A 6,890-nucleotide genomic window follows, 5' to 3' on the forward strand; every position below is an offset into this window, starting at 1 on the left:
ACAAGGTATTGAAAACTTCCCAGGATCCTGCCTCTTTTGAGGCAATTTCTGCCTAGACAAGTCATCCAGTTCTTTGGTGAGCAAAGGGGGTTCATCCTCCCAAGTCTCATTTCCAAATAACTTGTCATTTAGCTTCATGATTGCTCCAAGGTATTTAGCAACTTGCTCTTCAGTGACATACTCATCCTCTTCAGAGGAAGAATACTCATCAGAGCTCATGAATGGCAGAAGTAAGTCCAAGGGAATCTCTATGGTCTCATTTTGAGCCTCAGATTCCCATGGTTCCTCATTGGGGAACTCATTGGAGGCCAGTGGACGTCCAGTGAGGCCTTCCTCAGTGGCGTTCACTGCCTCTTCTTCCTCCCAGGATTTGGCCATGTTGATGGCTTTGCACTCTCCTTTTGGATTTTCTTCAGTATTGCTTGGGAGAGTACTAGGAGGGAGTTCAGTGATTTTCTTGCTCAGCTGACCCACTTGTCCTTCCAAATTTCTGATGGAGGACCTTGTTTCAGTCATGAAACTTTGAGTGGTTTTGATTAGATCAGAGACCATTGTTGCTAAGTCAGAGGTATTCTGCTTAGAACTCTCTGTCTGTTGCTGAGAAGATGATGGAAAAGGCTTGCTATTGCTAAACCTATTTCTTCCACCATTATTGTTGTTGAAACCTTGTTGAGGTCTCTCTTGATTCTTCAATGAGAAATTTGGGTGATTTCTCCATGAAAAATTATAGGTGTTTCCATAGGGTTCTCCTAGGTAATTCACCTCTTCCATTGAAGGGTTCTCAGGATCATAGGCTTCTTCCTCAGATGAAGCTTCCTTAGTACTGCTTGGTGCATTTTGCATTCCAGACAGACTTTGAGAGATCAAATTGACTTGTTGAGTCAATAGTTTATTCTGAGCCAGAATGGCATTCAAAGCATCAATCTCAAGAACTCCTTTCTTCTGATTAGTCCCATTGTTCACAGGATTCCTTTCAGAAGTGTACATGAATTGGTTATTTGCAACCATTTCAATTAGTTCTTGAGCTTCTGCAGGCGTCTTCTTCAGATGAAGAGATCCTCCAGCAGAGCTATCCAAAGACATCTTGGATAGTTCAGAGAGACCATCATAGAAAATACCTATGATGCTCCATTCAGAAAGCATATCAGAAGGACACTTTCTGATTAATTGTTTGTATCTTTCCCAAGCTTCATAGAGGGATTCTCCATCCTTCTGTCTGAAGGTTTGGACTTCCACTCTAAGCTTACTCAATTTTTGAGGTGGAAAGAACTTTGCCAAGAAGGCATTGACTAGCTTTTCCCAAGAGTCCAGGCTTTATTTAGGTTGAGAATCCAACCATATTCTAGCTCTGTCTCTTACAGCAAAAGGGAATAGCATGAGTCTGTAGACCTCAGGGTCAACCCATTAGTCTTGACAGTGTCACAGATTTGCAAGAATTCAGCTAGGAACTGATGAGGATCTTCCAATGGATTTCCATGGAACTTGCAATTCTGTTGCATTAGAGAAACTAATTGAGGCTTAAGCTCAAAGTTGTTTGCTCTAATGGCAGGGATAGAGATGCTTCTCCCATAGAAGTCGGGAGTAGGTGCAGTAAAGTCACCCAGCACCTTCCTTGCATTGTTGGCATTGTTGTTTTCGGCTGCCATGTGTTCTTCTTCTTTGAAGAATTCGGCCAGGTCCTCTAAAGAGAGTTGTGCTTTAGCTTCTCTTAGCTTTCACTTCAAGGTCCTTTCAGGTTCAGGGTCAGCTTCAACAAGAATGCCCTTGTCTTTGCTCCTGCTCATAAGAAAGAGAAGGGAACAAGAAAAGGTGGAATCCTCTATGTCACAGTATAGAGATTCCTTTAGGTGTCAGAAGAAAAGAAGAGTAGAAGACAGAAGTAGAAAATTCGAACTTATCAGAAAGAATGGAGTTCGAATTTTGCATTAAGGGATAGTGTTAGTCCATAAATAGAAGGATGTGAGGAGAAGGGAAGTAATTTTCGAAAATTAAGTGAAAGATTTTGAAAATATTTTTGAAAAACATTACTTAATTTTCGAAAATGAAAGTGGGAAAGAAATAAAATGATTTTTGAAAAAGATTCTGAAATTAGAAATCAAAAAGATTTGATTGAAAACTATTTTGAAAAAAATGAGGTTAAGAAGATATGATTGGTTTTAAAAAAAAATGTGATTGAGAAGATATGATTTGAAAACAATTTTAAAAAGATTTGATTTTTTAAAAATTAGTAACTTGGCTATCAAGAAAAGATATGATTCAAACATTAAACCTTTCTCAACAGAAAAGGCAACATACTTGAAATGTTGAATCAAATCATTAATTGATAGCAAATATCTTTGAAAAAGGAAAGAAATTGATTTTGAAAACATTTGATTGAAAAGATTTGATTTGAAAAAGATTTGATTTTGAAAAACTTTGAAAACTTGAAAAAAAAATTGATTTGAAAACAAAATTCTCCCCCTTGTGCCATCCTGGCGTTAAACGCCCAGAATGGTGCACATTCTGGGGTTTAACGCCCAAAACTATACCCTTTTGGGCGTTAAACGCCCAACCAGGTACCCTGGCTGGCGTTTAAACACCAGTCTGTCCTTCTTCACTGGGCGTTTTGAACGCCCAGCTTTTTCTGTGTAATTCCTCTGCTGTATGTTCTGAATCTTCAATTCTCTGTATTATTGACTTGAAAGGACACAAATTAAAAATATTTTTGGATTTTTAATAATGAAGAATAATCAAAATGCAACTAAAATCAAATAACAATGCATGCAAGACACCAAACTTAGCAGTTTGTATACCACTAATATGAGAATGCATATGAAACACACAAAATACTTCAAGTCAATAGAATTCAAAGATTAGAGCACGAAAATCATCAAGAATTACTTGAAGATCACTAAGACACATGAATGAATGCATGCAATTGACACCAAACTTAAGATGAGACACTAGACTCAAACAAGAAATTTTTGGATTTTATGATTTTTTTTATTTTTTTGTGTTTTTCGAATATTAAGTGGGAAAAGATATCAAAATTCTTAATGAGAATTCCAGGAATCAGTGCAATGCTAGTCTAAGACTCCGGTCCAGGAATTAGACATGGCTTCACAGCCAGCCAAGCTTTCAAAGAAAGCTTCGGTCCAAAACACTAGACATGGCCAGAGGCCAGCCAAGCCTTAGCAGATCACTGCTCCAAAAGCAAGATTGATAAAAATCAACAAGCTCTTGTGATGATAAGTTGAAACCTCGGTCCAATGAGATTAGACATGGCTTCTCAGCCAGCCAGACTTCAACAAATCATCATGAAACTCTAGAATTCATCTTCAAGAATTTCGAAAAAAATAAATGCCTAATCTAAGCAACAAGATGAACCTTCAGTTGTCCAAACTGAACAATCCCCGGCAACGGCGCCAAAAACTTGGTGCGCGAAATTGTGAACAATACTTTTCACAACTCTCATAATCCATGGTCATGAACTCCAAAAACTTGGTGGTTCAATTCCATGGCATTACACAACTTCGCACAACTAACCAGCAAGTGCACTGGGTCGTCCAAGTAATACCTTACGTGAGTAAGGGTCGATCCCACGGAGATTGTTAGTATGAAGCAAGCTATGGTCATCTCGTAAATCTTAGTCAGGCAGACTCAAATGGATATGGTGATGAACGAAAATAACATAAAAGATAAAGATAGAGATACTTATGTAATTCATTGGTAGGAACTTCAGATAAGCGCATGAAGATGCCTTCCCTTCTGTCTCTCTGCTTTCCTACTGTCTTCATCCAATCCTTCTTATTCCTTTCCATGGCAAGCTTATGTAGGGTTTCACCGTTGTCAATGGCTACCTCCCATCCTCTCAGTGAAAATGATTGCATATGCTCTGTCACAGCACGCAGAATTTAGCTGTCGGTTCTCGGTCAGGCCGGAATAATATCCATCGATACTTTTGCGTCTGTCACTAACGCCCCGCCTGCTAGGAGTTTGAAGCACGTCACAGTCATTCAGTCATTGAATCCTACTCAGAATACCACAGACAAGGTTAGACCTTCCGGATTCTCTTGAATGCCGCCATCAGTTCTTGCCTATACCACGAAGACTCTGATCTCACGGAATGGTTGGCTCGTTTGTCAGGCGAGCACTCGGTTGTCAGGCGATCAACCATGCATCGTGCAATCAGGAATCCAAGAGATATTCACTAGAGCCTTGATTGCTTGTAGAACAGAAGTGGTTGTCAGTCACCTTGTTCATAGGTGAGAATGATGATGAGTGTCACGGATCATCACATTCATCAAGTTGAAGAACAAGTGATATCTTGGACAAAGAACAAGTGGAATTGAATAGAAGAACAATAGTAATTGCATTAATACTCGAGGTACAGTAGAGCTCCACACCTTAATCTATGGTGTGTAGAAACTCCACCGTTGAAAATACATAAGCATAAGGTCTAGGCATGGCCGAATGGCCAGCCTCCCAATGATCTAAGATAGCATAAAACACGAAGATAGCTACCCAGACCTCCTCAATACAATAGTAAAAGGTCCTACTTATAGAAAACTAGTAGCCTAGGGTGTACAGAGATGAGTAAATGACATAAAAATCCACTTCCGGGCCCACTTGGTGTGTGCTTGGGCTGAGCAATGAAGCATTTTCGTGCAGAGACTCTTCTTGGAGTTAAACGCCAGCTTTTATGCCAGTTTGGGCGTTTAACTCCCATTTGGGTGCCAGTTCCAGCGTTTAACGCTGGGATTTCTTGAGGTGACTTTGAACGCCGGTTTGGGCCATCAAATCTTGGGCAAAGTATGGACTATCATATATTGCTGGAAAGCCCAGGATATCTACTTTCCAACGCCGTTGAGAGCGCGCCAATTGGGCTTCTGTAGCTCCAGAAAATCCACTTCGAGTGCAGGGAGGTCAGAATCCAACAGCATCTGCAGTCCTTTTTAGTCTCTGAATCAGATTTTTGCTCAGGTCCCTCAATTTCAGCCAAAAAATACCTGAAATCACAGAAAAACACACAAACTCATAGTAAAGTCCAGAAAAGTGAATTTTAGCTAAAAACTAATAAAAATATACTAAAAACTAACTAGATCATACCAAAAACATACTAAAAATAATGCCAAAAAGTATATAAATTATCCGCTCATCAGGAAGCATGAAGAGCTTCTCTCAAATCAGAGTCAAACAGAGCCCCCACAGTCAAACTCTAAGTTTGGTGTTGGGAGGCCAAAACCAAACTCTAAGTTTGGTGTTGAACCCCCACATTCAAACTCTAAGTTTGGTGTTGGGAGGTTCCAACATTGCTCTGAGAAAATGTGAGGCTCCATGAGAGCCCTCTGTCAAGCTACTGACATTAAAGAAGCGCTTGTTGGGAGGCAACCCAATGTTATATTTTATATATTTTCCTTTGTTATTTTATTTTATTTTGTAGGTTGATGATCATGAGAAGTCACAAAATCAATTGAAAAAGCAAAAATAGAATGAAAAACAGGAAGAAAAATAGCACACCCTGGAGGAAGAACCTACTGGCGTTTAAACGCCAGTAAGGCTAGCAGGTGGGCGTTTAACGCCCAGTCTGGCACCATTCTGGGTGTTTAACGCCAGAAAGGGGCACTGATGACAAGTCATCATATACCCATTTTTCAAGCTAATTTCACTTGTTTTGTTAGCATTTATGCACTTTCTTGCATCCTAAGTAAGTGATTTGGAGTGAAAATGCATGACTTCTCTAAATCAAGCAACCACCATGAAATTAATGTTAATCCATGAGGTTTGAGCTCATTTTAATTGAATTTTAATTGATTTATAAGCCTCTTGAATTTAGTGATACTTTGAGTGGTTGTTTTGGTTTATTGTAGGTGAAGAAAAGAAAAGAAAATGAAAAGCGTGGCCTAAGAAGTGTAGCCTAAGGAAGAAGAAGCGTGGCCAAAGAGGAGAGAAGCGTGCCGCATTGAAATGGGGGAAGCAACATTGCCCTCCACAAGGGCAGAATGCCCTCTAGGAGAGCAACATTAGGTGACCAAGCAAAGGAAGGCAATTCTGCCCTGCCCACTCCAAGGGCAGAGCACAAAATGTGCCTTGGAACCAAGAGAAAGAAAACCTTGCCCTGCCCTTGTGGAGGGCAGAATCGGGCTCTATAAGGAAGAAATTCAACAAAAAAACATCACCCATGCATGCCACAAGGTTCGAACAAAGAACCATGAGGAAGCCAAGCTCTAAGACCCATTGCCGTGCCAAGAAATCAAGAAAATTAATGAAGCGCGTGTATCCGCCCAGGTTCGAACTCGAGACGTGAACAAAGGAACATTGCCCTGCCCTAGGCGCGGGCAGGGCAGCATTTGGAGGGCACAAGAACTTGGCGCACCAAGCAACAAATTTGGCGCACCAATTCCTTCCTCGGCAGCATCAGCGCGCGCACCAACGTCCCTGGCGCATCAAACCTTTCCTGCCCTGCCCTTGGCGCGGGCAGGGCAGCGTCCCACACACCAACGCGCATCGCGCGCAACCTTGGCCGCACCAACTCGCACATAGCCGCACCAAATCCACGCACCAAGCATCAATTTTCTGCCCTGCCCTCCACAAGGGCAGGACAGCCTCCTGGGAGTGAATTTTCATGGGCCGAAAATTCAAATTAAAACACCATTTTAATTCATTTCTTCACCAAATCAAAAGCCCATCCAAATCCCAAAATCCAAGAATAGAAAGTGTATAAATAGGAGTTAGTTTGATGTAATTAAGACCTTTATGCTCACTTTTGAATTTTTACTTTCACCTTGGCTTTTGAATTTTTACTTTCACCTTCCTTTGGAGCTTTGACTCTCTTGCAATTGTTCTTGAGAGAATTGGCCGAGCACTAAGAGGATTAAGGGAGAATTGACTGATCTCCTTCCTCATTCTTA

At 40.8% G+C, this 6,890-nt stretch overlaps 1 non-coding gene across 1 annotated transcript; it reads left to right on the forward strand.

Annotated features, from left to right (window-relative positions):
- Positions 1-1,137: 1,137 nt before the first annotated feature.
- On the forward strand, positions 1,138-1,245 carry LOC130964452 (small nucleolar RNA R71). Its single transcript, XR_009080546.1, has one exon. It is a non-coding gene; the product is annotated as a small nucleolar RNA R71 (small nucleolar RNA).
- The last annotated feature ends 5,645 nt before the right edge of the window (positions 1,246-6,890 follow it).

This window comes from Arachis stenosperma, chromosome 2 (genome assembly GCF_014773155.1).
Source record: "Arachis stenosperma cultivar V10309 chromosome 2, arast.V10309.gnm1.PFL2, whole genome shotgun sequence".
Lineage (NCBI taxonomy): Eukaryota > Viridiplantae > Streptophyta > Magnoliopsida > Fabales > Fabaceae > Arachis > Arachis stenosperma.